This window comes from Grammomys surdaster, unplaced genomic scaffold (assembly GCF_004785775.1).
Source record: "Grammomys surdaster isolate TR1022 unplaced genomic scaffold, NIH_TR_1.0 362, whole genome shotgun sequence".
NCBI lineage: Eukaryota > Metazoa > Chordata > Mammalia > Rodentia > Muridae > Grammomys > Grammomys surdaster.
The window spans coordinates 3645183-3661419 of NW_021604781.1; the positions used below are offsets into that span (position 1 = coordinate 3645183).

General features: G+C 46.2%; 1 protein-coding gene across 1 annotated transcript in view; it reads left to right on the plus strand.

Moving 5' to 3' along the window:
• Positions 1-800: 800 nt before the first annotated feature.
• The window catches only part of Fry (FRY microtubule binding protein), a 388166-nt gene continuing 372729 nt past the window's right edge, over positions 801-16237 (plus strand). The window contains exon 1 of the mRNA XM_028779754.1: positions 801-886. The gene's annotated coding sequence lies outside the window, so the exon portion shown is untranslated. The remainder of the gene's footprint in view (positions 887-16237) is intronic.

Genomic DNA, 16237 nt, shown 5'->3' on the forward strand with positions numbered 1-16237 from the left:
GTTCACTACTTTAAAATGTACAGTCCAGGGGCTTATAAAGTAGTCAAGAGTCAGGTGTCCAGCACCACCGAAAAAAAGGGCAATGTGCTCATATCTCCCCAAATGAAGCCTACTTTCTAGCAAACACTCTCAGTTCCATGCCACTCCACCCACCCCTGCAACCTCTGATTTACCTAATAGCTGCAGAGTTTCAATTAAGCGTTTGTACTAGACAGTACATATACAGTATATTAGAACAATCCCTCTGTGAGCCTAAGTCTAAAACCCAAACAGCTTTGAGTCTGCATACGACCAGCTCGGTGACCTTGGCCAGGCAGGTTGTTTAAATTGGTTTTAGCTTCTCCATATGATGAAGTTGAGGTGTGTAAGAGCAATTTTGAGTTGCTGGGGTTTGTTTTTTTTTCTTAAAGCAAGCCAACAAAACCACCCAAACCCCAGCCCTCTAGCTATAATTTCAATATTCCACCCTAGGGAACCCGTCCCGCGGAGCCACGGCCCTCGCCCTGCTGAAGACGCTTCCTCTCTCGCCTTTCTTTGGAGCGAGCTGTCTATTTCTGGGTTGGCAAAGCAGAAGCTCCGGGTGCCGGCAGGAAGCCTCGCCCAGCTTGGGTCCCCACCCTCTAGCGCGCCCCTGGAGAGGGCCTGCCCTGAGGGGCGGAGCCAGCCACTCCCGCAGCCAATGAGCGAGCGACTGGGGCCGGCGCCGGGGGCGGGGCTGCACTTGACAGTGGCGGTCGCCGGGCAGCCGAGCGGGCGCAGCGGAGGAGCGCGGTGCGGCGCGGGCAACGGGGAGGGCGCAATTCGGCGGCCCTGGGAGGAGCAGCTGGCGGCGGCGGTGCGATGCTGTGGGTGTCCCCGGGCTCTGGCATCGCAGCCTCTTCCTAAGGTACCAGCTCCGCTCACCCCTCCTTCGCCCCGGGAGACCCGCGCGCCTGGGCAGTGGCTTTGTGGAGCCGGTGGGTGGGGCTGGGCGGGGCCGCGCCGTCGGGTCGCTTCCCTCCCGGGAAGAGGTGGGGGAGGAGGACCGTCTCGCCAGCAGCTGACGGCATCCCCACGCTACGTGCTCCTCCAGCCCCGTTGTGTTTTCAAAGAGGGTTTGTTCCGGGACAAAGTTAGATGCGGAGAGTTTGATGGATCCCTGGTCCCCGAGGCTATGGACAGACCCGTGGCACACTGCCCTGTACACCGTGCGCTGAACTGGAGCGCAGCGGACCGGTGCACTTTCCCACAGGAGCAGCCCTGCTCACTTGGAACGCTGCAAGAGGAAATTGCTCTGTGGGACTCTCCCTGGGGAAGGAGGCTTTCTGCCGTCGCATCTACACCTCAACCTGGTGGGGTTTGCTTGGCCGCAGTGCCCACCTGGTTTAACCAGTGTACTGTGGAATAGTCCATCAAGAGCTATGCTTTAAAGCCTTCAAATTTTAAGCCTATCTTGCTTTCTAACCAAAGATCGCAGATACACTGCGCACAACGGGCCAGCTACGTGTGTTGAGTTAAATATTTTATTGCTTTGTGGTTCGTATTGGCTTGTCTTTAATATTGGGACAGGTTCTGTGAAGCGGAGGGGCGGGAGGAAAATGATGAAGTTTTGAACCACTTCTCGGAGTGGGAAAGGAAAAGAATGCAGAACATAGCCAAACGTTTCAGCTATCAAAGTAAGACGGGTTGGATGAGCACTATTTACAAGACTCTCTGTAATGTAGACTAATCAGACTCAACTCATGCTGGGTAAGAGAGATGGAGAGATGGCTCAGGGGTTAAGAGTACTGGCTGCTCTTGCCTGGGACCTGGGTTTGATTCCCAGCACACAGCTCACAAACATCTGTAGCTCCGTTCCAGGAGATCCAACGCCCTCTTCTGACCTCCACAAGTACTGCATGTCCATGGTCCATATGTATGTAGGCAAAACATCCATACACACAAAATAAAAATAGATGTGTAAAAAAAAAAGTACTTAAAAAAAAACTCTGGCTTAATCAAGAATGTAGAAATAGGCCTATGATAAGATAACTTGGTAGCAGTAGTAACATTTAGCTACTGCTTAATCTCACAATTAGCAGATTTTAACAAATATGTTGAATTCTATCTGATTTTAATATTTACCTGATCACATAGAAATTTTCAAATGTATAGTCTTCCTATCATCACACCTTCATACTGTAAAACAACGTTACAGTCTCCCTTAGCCAGGGACATATTGTTCCAGTGCTTATAATTCACACACACACACACACACACACACACCATATTATGTCTTACAGAAACTCATTTAAGAAAATGTCCTTAGTAGTGCACACTGACTCTGTGTGTCGGGCACTCACTAGGTGAGATTTAGATTGTTATCACTCAAATGTAACATCATTACCTTTCCTGAGTTGTCTGACTTTCCACATAGTCCCGGCGGCCCTTCCTGTGGTCTTCCTGCCTCCCCCGGCCCCCAAGGGTTGGCATTACAAGCACATGTCACCATATCAAGCTGACTTGACTTTATTTTAGATAATTTCTTAAAAATCACATGACAAGTGAATGATCAAGGTAGGTTTGAACCTGGGTCTGCTTGACTCCCTGCCACTGTTCTGTGGCATCTCCGGGTTTTTGAGAGTTGCCCTGCTGTAATACAGTAGGGAATTGAAATGTATGTCATCTCGTGGCCTGACATGTCAGACTTGCTCAGAGGATATTTCCTCTCTCTGGGTCACTGTGTGCCCTGTGTATGGAGGGGCCACCCCAAGTTTCTCCGATGCTCCATCCCATAGGTCTGACTTTGGATGTCTAGGTATGTGAAGCCCTTGCCTTTTCAAGCACCCTGATCCCCCACTTGGTGCTTAAGGAGTAATCGACTCTCTCTGTCATCTGAGGCTATTTTAGTTCTGTGCACAGGAACACACCTTGCTGATTGGCAGCAACACATCCCCTGCAGTGTTCACAGTGACTCACGTGTCCTACTATCCCAACTGTCAGAGAACTCCTGACAGAGGCTGGCCTACTTAAAAGGAAAGACTAAAATGAATTTGGGAGGGGATATTAATCCAGGGAATCCCCCAAACTCTCTAGTACTGACCAAAAGAAGTGAATTCCGTGTACTAGGGATAGGAAGCAAGCCTTCTTCACAGTGGGAAATGCCTCATCTACGAGGTGACCTGGTGGCCTGCTGATGGATCTGGTAGCACACCTGTTTCTAATTTGATATTGTACTGAGAAACTTGTCATTTGACTGGCCAGCATTAGAAGTCATATCACAATTGTGACCCAGTAAGTTTTGAAGCTGTCTCTAAGAAAATTCTTTTATCATCTACAGCCATTGTTATGGAATTCCATTTCCCGATGGTGTGTGTGTGTGTGTGTTATGGTTTTTACCTCTCTTTGGTTCAGGATGACTTCACAGCACTATGTATAAAAGGAAACAAATGCATTTGGGGCTGCAAGCTGCTACCTGAAAGTAAATCCCTATTCTTGGCATTTGGTCGCTATTACCTTAAGTGGTTACAGTCTCAGAGTCTGTGTGCATACTTAAGAGTTTCAAATAAAGCCTCCTGTGCAATGGTTTCACCCGTCCTCTCCAACAACAGTAAGGTTTGTACGTCTGAGACAGCTAGTTCTGTTAGTCCCCATTTCTTGCTTCTAAACTACAGCGCCAAATGCCAGGGAAAGTAGAACCGATGTTTGTTTGTTGTGGCATTCTTGTAACAGAATGGAAGGTGAACCAAAAACATGTTTGGACTAAGGTTCCCTCCACTTCTTTAGAGGACTAGCGATCTGGGAATCTATGTGGAATTAGTGACATTTTCCAGTTTCCTAAACATATCACAAATGCATCACGTGCGAAGATGCTGTGAACTTGCAACTATCCAAAACCAAGTCTTTCACTCTGTTCCTAAAACTTCTCGAAAAACAACAATCCATCTTGCTTTTTATCATATTTCACTAACTCTAAAATATCTCAGCTGGAAGATTTGATTTTTGTTTTTAAATGTCATATGGGAAAGTGAAAATCTGGACAGTTTAGGGTTATGTCAATGCCAACTTTGTGTGTACAGATCACACAAGTTCACTATGGTTTGGAGTTCTCTTCCCTGGTATCCTAGCTTGCTTTCCTATTGCTGTGATAGAACACTCTGACTAATAGTGACTTGAGAAAGAAACAGCTCATTTGGCTTACTGGGCGTGCTAATTTTTGTCAACAAGACATAAGCTAAAGTCAGCTGGAAAGAGGGAAATGACAATTGAAGAAGTGTCTCCATCAGATGGGCCCATGGGCACATCTGTGGGGACACATTCTGGATTAAAGATTGATGTCAATTGATGCTGACTGATGCGGGAGGACCCAGCTCATTGTCTGTGGTGCTACCCTCAGGCAGGCCCTGAGTGGTAATAGGAAAGCATCTATGGAGAGCCAGCCAATAAGAAGCATTCTTCTGCAGCTCTCTGCTTTAGTTCCTTCCTCCAGGTTCCAGCCTTGAGCTCTGGTGATGGACTATAAACAAGCCCTATTCTCCCCAAGTTGCTTTTGGTTGTGATGTTTGTTTATCTGAGCAACAGAAACCAAACTAGGACACAGGTTATACTCCGTGATTGGGGGAAGCCTGGGCGTACATCTGGAGGCAGGAATTGAAGCAAAGACAACACAGAACATTGCCTACTGGCTTACTGCCTCTGGCTCTACTCAGCCAGCTTTCTTACAAAACCCAGTACCACAAACCCTGGATTGGTACTTCCCACAGTGGGTGGGCCCTTCTGTACCAATTAGCAATTGAGAAAATGCCCCCACAGACATGCCCAGAGGCCATTGTGGCAAAGGCTATTCCTGAAGGGAGGTGAAGTTCCCTTTTCTCAGCTTTCCCTGGCCAGTGATGGACAGACAATGTGTATGTACGAACCCAGCAACAGACTGTAAAGTAGCTTCATCAGTGCGTGACTTTCTTCTGTCTGGTGAAGCATTTGTATCTTGCTTTGCAAAGTACTCTGGAAATGCCCACCAAAGAGAATCAGTTTCTTTAGTAATCTGCTCTCTCTCATGCCTTGGTGTCTACATAGATACATCTTGCAGTGCTAAGTCATACATGGTCTTTGTTAAAACATACATTGTTGCATTAACTTTCCTTGGGGGAAATGTGAACAAATGGTTGCTTGCCCCAGATACGGGACCAACAGCAAACCCAAGAAGTGACAGTCCAAGTCTAGCTTGGACGAACCAATGAATTCAACTGGAGTCACTTGCAGGAGTGTAACAACTTATAGGTTCCTCCTTCACTGAAAAAGAGTACCCACCCCAGCAGCTACCTGCTTATATATCCTGGGAAGGGGTGACTCTTGTGCTGTCTTTGCGCAGACCCCACCCTCCGCAAGGGGATGTTAGTATGCTCAATCGTGTGCTGCTCTACTGTGGGCCAGAACAGTTGCTCTCATTTCAAGATAGCCCTGGCATGTTATGCCCAGGGGATGGACTCCCGTGACATGCAGCTCTGTAAAAGTGAGAAGGAAACAGACAGCTGTGGCTTAGCTAATGACTTGTGTGTGCCCCCACTGTTGTCAAATTGCCACCAATGATAGTAGAACATCAGTCTTAAAAAATACACTGTTCTCGTGGCCATTTAAATGTGGATAAAACATCAACGGCTTGTGCTGGTCTGCTTATTGGACTTTAGGCTCTGGGAAGGCAGGGACCATCTGCGTCCTGTTCGTGGGAGATGACAACCACTTGTGGGACAGCGACACACAATAATCATGTATAGAGGAAGTTTGAACACCCTCTATGGAAAGCACGGGAACACTTCAAGGTGTCTTTAAATTCTGATATCTATAAAAATGCCAACTGCACGTCAGCAGTGAATCCTGCCCCTGATCTACAGAGGCCCTTTTTAAAAATATGTGATGGCATTACAAAACTAGTTCATGGTAGATTAAATTTCAGGGCTTTTATTATTTCCCATGGAAGGAATTTATGTTTTATATCTCGGCTCTTTTATACGACCTAAACTCACTGCCTGCTTGAACTCTAGGCTCTGTTTTCTTCTTACGCAGTCAGCGTATTGTACAATGAAAGGGAAAACGTCTCCTTTCTCCAGTTTGGCCACTGAAGCAGGAGTCAGAGCTACGGCCTTCTCTGGATGTATAGCATTGAGGACCTGAACCCACCTTGTGTTTTAATGCTAGAAAGGGCTATGTATAGAGTTTGACATGTTTCAGAGAACAAGGAGGAAGAAAAAGAGAGAAGGAAGGTAGAAAAAAGAGGGATGAAGACGTGGAGAGGAAGGAAAGAGCAGGAAGGAAGGCCAGCCTTGCAGCATAGTGTAGACCCTCGTCTCTCTGTGGCTCAGCCTCCTCACTGCTGTCTGCTCAAGCACAATGCACTTCTAGACCAATCACGGGAAGATGGACGGTTACATCAACAGGAAGTGTGGTGAGCATACCCGCTCAGCCATAGCTCAGAAGCAGTCCTAGGGACCTGCGAGGAACGCACATCTCCCAGAGAACCCCAGTCTGTGTTTGTCACAGCTGAACCTGCAAAGATACACCTGCTTCCGTTGCAGGAGTCTGAACGCAGAGCTCACTTGTGGGGTTCTAAGCTACATCCAGGCTACCGCTGAGAGGAGACTGATTGGTGTGGGCAGGAGGTTACCAGGGAGCGTGCCTGGCTCCAGGTGTGACAGTAAAATTGTAGCACTGTGATGGTAGACCAGGGCTGGGTCTTTTATCTAGTAGGAAATGATTTTAATTGAATGTTTTTAGCGATATGCCAATAAAACTTAAACATAACTGCTTGTGTTAAGTATTGTTAACGTGAGGCAAAGTAATGGAAATTACAAAAAAAATAGTTTAAAACATGCTTACTGAGTGCAGAGAATAGGATGACAGAAAACTAACTCTATAATTTGGAGGATGTTCTGATGCCTCGGGTCTGGTTTAATCTGGTGTAATAAGAAACATAGACGTGATTGTCATTAAGCAAGATGTTTTTATTTTATATGCCCACATTCTCCTAGAAGGTTGGCATAGTTCCAGAGCTGCCACACGCAGAAACGCCAGGCCAGGAGGGAGAAGGGATGAGGGGCAGTGTGGGCAGGAGAGGCAGGAGAGGCAGGAGAGGCAGGAGAGGCAGGAGAGGCAGGGAGATGGCTAGTGGGAGTCACTTCAGCAAGCAGTCTGGAGAGGAACCAACTGTCCCTGATGGGTCAGTACCAGTCCCTGAGGTTACAGTGGCCCACAATATGTGTTACTAAAAGAGGTGGGATAAGGTCTGATTGGTTAGCAAGGCCCTGAGATGTCAGACTATCAAGATACAGAGACTAAGCCTTGTAATTAATACATGGGGGTTGGGGAAGGGAAGTATTTTGATGGTTAACTAATGAATTAGTCTCATAGCTACATAGAATGTTCTATAAAAAGAGCAGGAATGCCCACCTTGGGGTCTGATAGATGTACTCATCCAGCAAACATTAATTATGTCTGAGTCATCATGCCAGATGGCCCAGCCACGCTGCTCTCCGTCCTTAATGGCCACGGTAGTCAGGTATGCCATGTTGATCCTGAGAAAGCCAGAAAGCGTGTGATGTATAATGAAGCTCCCCATGGGTAAACCACCATAATGAAAAGGACATGACGCATTAGTCAATTAGAAACTGATGAACCGAGGCCTCGAAGCTGTCATGGTTGCCTATACAAGACCTGCAGCCGATCAAGACTCTCAAAATTCTAGCCTGGAGATTCAGCAGTTGATTGGTTGCTGAGGGACAGAGTCATTTTTCCTGGGGGGTCATAGTCCCTGGAAGGTTGTCTGTGGATCCATAGGATGACCCCACCCCTGGGTGAGTATTGAGTTTGTAAGCATTTTCTATTTGCAGCCTCTTGTCAACCAAGAAATGTTTACTCGATCCTGGGTATACAGATGCCTTAGTTACCATTCTATTGCAGTGAAGAGGCAGCCATGGCCCATGCAACTCTTCACTTATAACGGAAAACATTCAACTGAGGTCTTGTTTATGGTCTCTGAGGTTTAGCCCATTACCATGGCAGGGAATATGGTGGCATGCATGACACTGGAGCTGAGAGCTGATATGCAGGCTGGGGGGTTGGGGGGAGAGACAGAGACAGAGACAGACAGAGAGACAGGGAGACAGAGAGAGAGACTGACTGACAGACAGACAGATAGAGACACAGAGAGAAAGACAGAGAGAGAGACAGGCAAAAACAGGGAGAGAGAGACAGACAGACAAACAGACAGACAGAGACACAGAGAGAAAGACAGAGACAGACAGACAGACAGACAGACAGGCAAAAACAGAGAGAGAGAGACAGAGAGAGAGAGAGACAGAGACAGAGAGACAGAGACAGAGACAGACAGAGAGACAGGCAAAAACAGAGAGAGAAAGAGAGAGAGAGACAGAGAGACAGAGAGAGACAGAGAGACAGACAGAGAGCACGTGCCTGGGCCTAACATAGGCTTTTGAAACCTCACCCCACCTACACACACACACACACATTTCTTCCAACAAGGTCATACTTACTCCAGAAAGGCCACGATTCTTAATAGTGCCACTCGCTGGCATCTAAGCATTCAAATTTATGCCTATGGAGGCCATTCTTATTCCAAGCACCACGTTAGGTAGATGAAATTTGAAATAGGTATGAAAATCAAGCATTTGCTACTAATAAACTTATTTTAAAACAGTTCTTTAGTGCACACATAATTCTGCTGTTTTTTAAGGATGACAGCAAATTTGCATTCTGATGAGTCGGGTCTGCTTGTTTGCTTTGACATAAAGAATTAAATTATGACCAAATATTAGATACTCCAGGGCGTCACACAGCCTCAGTGTTTTTCAGAGTTGGTCGATATTTTGACCGATCAATACTGACAATACTACTTCTCATAAATGCATAGTATTATAAAATGGTAGAAGTGTGTTTAGGACCATTTTTAAAAATGGTTGGAAATCCTATTTTTAATCCTGAACCAAAATTCTTTCAGGATTTCTTTCTTGTATGCAATTCAAGTCAGCAGCACTTTTTTGTAAAGATTTATTTATTTTATGTATATCAGTACACTGTCGCTGTCTTCAGATACACAAGAAGAGGGCATCAGATCCCATTACAGATGGTTGTGAGCCACCATGTGGTTGCTGGGAATTGAACTCAGGACCTCCGGAAGAGCAGTCAGTGCTTTTAACCGCTGAGCCATCTCTCCAGCCTAGCAGCATTTTTAAAAATCAGTCATTCTAAGAACACCGTCCAAAGGTGCATTAATGGAGTAGCTGTGTGTTGAGGAATAACTGGAGGGAAATATTGAGTCTCTGATTTCCATAATTAAACCATTGTATTTAACAACAAACACAGAGGCTTTGCATGGACAGTAGGGACACTGCAGTCGACTGTGAGCTGTGGTCACAGTCCACAATTGAGCTAAGGTGGGGGCTTTGTCCCTTGGCATGAATGTTGTGTGTGGCATGTGTGTTGTGTGTGGCATGTGTGTTGTATGCTCATTACCAGTGCCACAGTGAAATCACACCACGCAATACAGGTTAACGCTGCTAGAAAACCCTCTGGCTTGGTACAGGTTTGCTTTTCCATTCTCTTTTGCTCGTTGTGCCTTCAGGAGCCTTTTTACTGTTGTCAACATTTTTGTGACTCACAGTTTAAGAAATTGGGACCTGAACAGTGATGTGTGGCAGCTACCGATGTTTACTAATGTTTACATCGTATTGGGGTACTGTAAATCTCTAGACATACATGGCACGACGTATGTAAGTCTGTACATATCTACACTTTTACTTAAGAGGCTTAAGCATCCATGGACTTTGGGATCCTCAAGGGTCTAGTTCCCTGTGAATATCGAGAGTGATGATATTGAATGTCTGGGGCATAAAAAGCGCTGTGACTCAAACAGATCTGGACGAGCTGCCCCTTCATGCATGAGAAGCAATCAATGTCTGTTGAAGGCTGTGTGGTTGGCATTGCCCTAAGGGCTTTGCATTCCCTGTTTAGGTCATTTAATCCCCCTGTGCGGCCTGGCCAGTTACTGCTGCTGTCTTATGGATCAGGGAGCTGAAGAGTAAACAGGGTAGGTCTCTTCCCAAAGTCACCCTGACAGGCAATGAGGGAGTTGGAGCAAGAGCCTGTCCTGTCCTAAGGACTGTCACTTCAGCACTAGGCTCCTGCTCATAGACATCCTTGTGGGGCTATGGGTTTCCTCCTGGCTGGTTGGTTCTAAGCCTGTATGGTCATTTGCATCAGGTATCGAGTTCGAGGATGCTCCCGTAGCTACTCCTGATTGCTGATTTGGGGGACTCACACTTGTGTGAGGATCTTGTGAACGTTGCAGGCGTTTCCTCTTTCAGATTCAGCCCAGCCATGTTCACAGTCAGGACAAGCCTCCACCTCACACTTCTCTCTCTCTCTCTCTCTCTCTCTCTCTCTCTCTCTCTCTCTCTCTCTCACACACACACACACACACACACACACACACACACACAGGACTCCCTTAGCAATCTCTTCAAGTCCAGCTTCCCCAGAAACCTGCATCTTCTCACACGAACAATCGGATGAGTGTGGGAGGCAGATGGGAAACGAGGCACTTTAAAGTGAAGCTGAGCAGAACGTTCTGTATCCCCCATAGGAGGCTTCCCCCGCTCGTACAGCAGTAGAATTAAATCCCCCAAAAGTAGAACAAGAGGAATGCTTCCATTCAAGGCTCACGGGCCGAGATTAGGAGTTGTCATCTTTACTTGCCGGCCTTTAAATTCTAGATTTGTTTTCTTCTTCAGTAGCAAGAAGACCGTCTGCATCTTTCAGCATCTGTCTAAGCACCGACTAAATAGTGTATTCAACCACAAAGTCTACAGCTTCAGGTAGCTAGCAGCTCATACGTGTGTGTGTGTGTGTGTGTGTGTGTGTGTGTGTGTGTGTGTGTGTGTATGTGCATGCGTGTAGAGGCCCGAGGGTGGTGTCAGGAACATTCCTCAGTCATTCTCTACCTTATTTATTCATTGAGGCAGGATCTTTCCGTTGGGCTCACAGTTTGCTGAGAGGGTTAACTTAGCCAGCTTGCTCTGGGATCTCATCCCTGCCCTCCAAGGGCTAGAACATCTGGTTAAAATGTCCATCCAGTTGTAACATGGGTTCAGAGGATCCAAAATCTGATCGACATTCTTGCCTAACAAATGCTTTATGCACAGAGCTGTCCCTCCAGCTGTCAGTGCTAAAACACTTCTAGAATATTCTAGTATGTAACTGAATAATCATCTGAATATTTAGGTAAGAAAATAGAAGGAAGTAGAAACCATCCATAAACCTACCCTGCAAGCATAATTGATATCTGAGTTTTTATTTCTTCCCAGACCATTTTTCCATGTTTTCATGCAGTTTTTTTACAAAAATAGACCCATTTAATATGCTATTCTATATGCTGATTTTTTTTCCAGAAAAAAATTATCCAATATATCTCTCCACGACAGCAAAATTACATAGAATATTTTAGGCAGGCTGAAACCAACAGGCTGCCATTCCTGTGCTTAAGACACTATTATAGCCACATCCTGAAGCTGACGAGGTGGCCAACTGGTTAAATATGCTTACTTCTCTTCCAGAGGACCTGGGTTCACTTCCCAGCACCCACATGGTAGTTCACAATCCTTTGTAACTCCTGTTCCAGGGAATGTCGGCTCTTCTGACCTGTGTGGGCTCCTGAACATGGAGGCACATACATCCACTCAGGCACTGCCCCCTGACATACGCACACATACACACACACATACACATAAAGTACAATAGTAATAAAAGTGAGTAAATATAAAAATACTCGCTTCTCAGTATTGAGGGTTAGGCCTGTATTCATCCTGACACAGGGCTTTTTGTACTTCATGAAGTTTTCTAGCAGCCCAAGCTTGGCTTTGGCTAAGTGAGACCTCTGACCTGAGGACTCCGTCTACCCAGGCCGTCAGCCTCCCAGTGTTTGTATGGACTACAGGAGGTCCTAGAGTTCCTGGTGACTTTGAACGTGGCAGTCCAAATGGGCTGTTCTCACCCAGCGTCCTGTGATGGATGAGTGTCATGAGACACACATCCCCTTTCGCTGTGTCTTTAAACCAAGTCCATCTGCCCATAAAAACTGTGCCATTAAGAAACCTCCCCCACTTCCACCCCCATCTTATAATTAACGTTTCTACAGATGGCTCTCAAGGATTGCGTCTCTTGGGAGCAAAGCTACCAAAGGTAATTGAAGCCCATGGATGCTACCCAAACTGCATGGCCGTTTAAATCTCCCCACCCCCAGCCTCGGTCTTGGTAGTTGCTCACAAACAGACTGCTTCCAGCTTCTCCTCCATTGACTTTCCCTGGATTCAGAGTCTAATAACGCAACTGGGTAGCGAAACTTTGGTTGCCAAAGAGACACACAGAAGCAGCCTGTCTTCACTGCCGCCTGCCTCTCTGAGCCAGCTGAGTGTGTTACCAGTGGGATTTACTTCACCCTGCTTCTTCTCACTAGATAGTGCGCTCATGAACACTTACACAAATTCCTTTTGATACCCAGTTTCTTCCAAAGCAGATCGCAGCTCTAAATCCACGCTCTGACTAATTGGTATTCTTTTGGTTTTCGATGGCCATGACTGTTTTATTGGAGTCTGTCACCACCTTGTCCCCCAAACTCCTGCCAAAACCACAAATAAATCAAAACAAAAGACGTAAATGCAAATGCACGTGTATGTGCACACCATCAATATAATACACAACGTTTTTAAATGAATGAGAGTCGTCCTTCTCTAGCTACAAATCGTTTTACTCTTTCAGTGGCCCCTTGGCTGGCAGAGCACCTTGAACTGACTAGCTTTTCACTCCTCCTCAGGCATCCCTGTCTCCTGACCAGCACGACTCTCTCTGCCCCCCCTCCCCCAAAGTGAAGCCTAGACCACCAGGTCTACTCTGTCAGCCTCTTGTCTCTGAACATTTTCATACCCCGCAATTTTTTTTTGTCCCTCTCAGCCAAGACATGAATGCATCTGCAAGAACAAAGTTTACCTTGTGTCCTGTGGCCATCGCAGCTGTTAAGGTCCCCTGAGACTGTGTAACTAATGTAAAAGATCTTTTCCTTAAAGGATGTCATTGGCTGTACACAGGGCAAGAGGTTCTTGGTGGCTAATTGGACCGAAGCCATGAGGAAGGGTCACTGCACTCTTACATCACGGATGCTTCTTGAGGCCATTACGGGTTTAAGTACCACAAAGCACTTATCTACCAACATGGTTTCCCCATGGCTCTCTACGTGCCTGATTCATCAGCAGAAGTGGTTATGGGCCCCGGAGTCTTCTGCAGCCTATTTAAATAAGCTATCGATACCCTTAAAAGCTTCCCAACACTGGTGCTCACCACCGCTTACTGGCTCCTGTAAACTGGATAAGCACCCGCCTCGTGTTTCAGCTTCCCCCGAGTGTTTGTTAAACAGGGTATTTATCAGAGATGCCAACAACACACAGATGTGTTATAATATGTGCTTTTCCTTGGACTTTTTAACTGAAATGGAGAACTTCATTCTTTGTTGCATCGTGCTCTTCAGTCCACAGATTAAAACTAGCTGTGTTGAAGAAATATTATATGTGTGTTTCATCTCTAGTTAGCAGAAGCTGGTCGGGGCTGGCACAGCCGTCTAAACTACCAGCTGAGGCTGTGGGATCAAGACTGTAGATCAGGAAACAGCCAGAACAGCCTTACCTGTAGCCCACTCCAACCTCACACCAGCACAATGCCTCAGGCCCAAACAGTTCAGAGTGTTGGCCAATACCAGTTGAACCCCCTCTCTGTCCAGTATCTTGACTAAGGTCTCAAAGAACTCCAAAATGTAAGAACCACAACCCTGGTGGTGGTGGTGCTTCTGCTTCTGCTTCTGCTTCTGCTGCTTCTGCTTCTGCTTCTGCTTCTGCTTCTGCTGCTTCTTCTTCTTCTTCTTCTTCTTCTTCTTCTTCTTCTTCTTCTTCTTCTTCTTCTTCTTCTTCTTCCTCTTCCTCTTCCTCTTCCTCTTCCTCTTCCTCTTCCCACTTCTCCTCTTCCTCTTCCTCTTCCTCTGCCTCCTCCTCCTCCTCTGCCTCCTCCCCCTCCTCCTTCAGAGTCTCTTTTGTTGACTCTGATCAAACTTTACTCAAATTCTGGAAGAGAAGAAATTTGAAGTGACCTCATATGCCCCTAAGTTCTGCAGTGGGGAGGGCACAGAAGAAAGGGATTTAAAGTCACATCCGTTAACTTCCTAACATATAGTGAACCCAAGAAATCATGGATTTGAGGGAAGCTCAGGCTATCCACTCCTAACATGGCTTAAGGTTGGGGAAGATACTGAGCTGCTTATGAATGGCCAGACAGGCTGCCACCCACCTTTGTGACAGCTCTATTGCTGTGGCTTCAGAGGACACACATTCCCACAACACTGGCTACAACTCTGGATCATTAGTCAAGGTACGCCTCAGAGTTCTGAAACTCGAAAGCGCACCTTGCAGGTCAGTTCTCTGGAAGTGTGTTTTCTTCTGGATCCTGGGTGAGACCTGATCACACTTATTTTTATTTGGGCTGTGAGTTTCATATGAGCATTGACGTTGAATGACGACATTGTGTGACATAAATGAATGCCATGGAACCTCCATCTAAGAAATGATGAGTCTGGGGACTGGAGAGATGGCTCAGGGGTCAGGATGGGGGTTGAGTTCCCAGCACCCACATCAGGTGGATCACAGTTGCCTGCAAGTCTATCTTCAGGAGTGTGTGATGCCCTCCTCTGACCTCCAAGGCCACCTGCACACACACACACACACACACACACACACACACACACACACGACACACGACACACAAACCCACACATCTACATAACAATAAAGCAGTGGATCTTTTAAAATGACTTTGTCTGAAGTAGTGTCTGTCAAAATCAATTAGAGTCATGAACACGCCCATTTCCCATCCAATTGGATCAGGGAGCCTGAGCATTGTTCTTTATTGGACCACACACCTGCCAGTGAAAACCTGAGCCCTATCACATTCCTGGAAAGGGGAATAAAAGCAAGCAGCGTTCAGTTTGGAGACTGCATCCACTGTCACTACTGTGGCCAAGACTATCTTTTAGAGGGGAATCCTTGGAGACTTAGTTTCCCTTTGGTGTTAGTTGGCTGGATTCTGCCGAGCTTTTGAACTCTTGGATCTGCTCACGCATCTTATCTGGGAACTTGAGTGAGGTTTCTGGGTTGTTTGCAAAGATGTTTGCTTGTCTGAGGCTCTGTACGAAGGGAGCTCCACATTCTCCTGCATTGATTCTGTTACTGTGAAGAGACACTGACCAAAAGCAGCTTGCAGGACCGGGAAGGTTTATTTTAGCTTTCGGGTTAGCTAACAGGAAGCCTGAGCAAGGACGAAAGGTGGGAACTGAATCCGAGGCCATGCAGCAGGCAGTCAACAGAGCTGGAGGGTTCACGTCATCATTAGGATAGTTAGACAATTCTCCTGAGCAGAGAGACTGTTGGGTCTACGTAGAGTTGTGTGTCTCTCAGATATAAGGTACTGGCCATGAATTAAACTACTTGAGGCTTAGTGTATGCATGTATCCCCATAGAACTTGCATTTCCCAGTACATACTTGACAATGGAATGAGTCAACTTTATTTCTTCCCAGTTGATCAATTCTTTGATGGACTAGGAACAGTCTGTCCATGATTTTATTATGCCTCTTAAAGTGCTTATTTTGTCTCCTGTCTTTTCAGTATTATGAGCAGATGCGGTTTAGAATGTAAGACATTAGACATCCATGGTTCACTCAGTTAACATTTCAATAGGGTCCTGAAGCAGTGGCTTAGGGCGCGTACTGAAATGCTGTTCTGTTAAAACTTTTCGGCCCCGAGAGGAGGCTTGTTTGTGACAGTTGCCTTCGCTCTGGTCCTTGGGTGGCATTGAAATTTTGACCCACTGCTTAGTTCTAGACTGAGTTGCTTGATCTTCATTTTTTTTTTCTTCCACTGTGACAGTCACCCAGAGTTCAGACTGTTTTTATAAAACCCAGAGTTGTTTTATAAAACTGATTCCTTAGCAAACTCAAACCAGGTCATTTAGATCCCCGAAACGTTCTGAACTGGGGGCTGTAAGTGCTTTTCACACTCACAAGTGTGCTTGGGATAATTACAAATCAATTCTTCCTCTTCTTAGGTTCGTTTACGGTACAGAGTTTTTACATTCCGGTTCGGCTCAGTCTATTCTGTCCCATCAGGAGCAAGTGT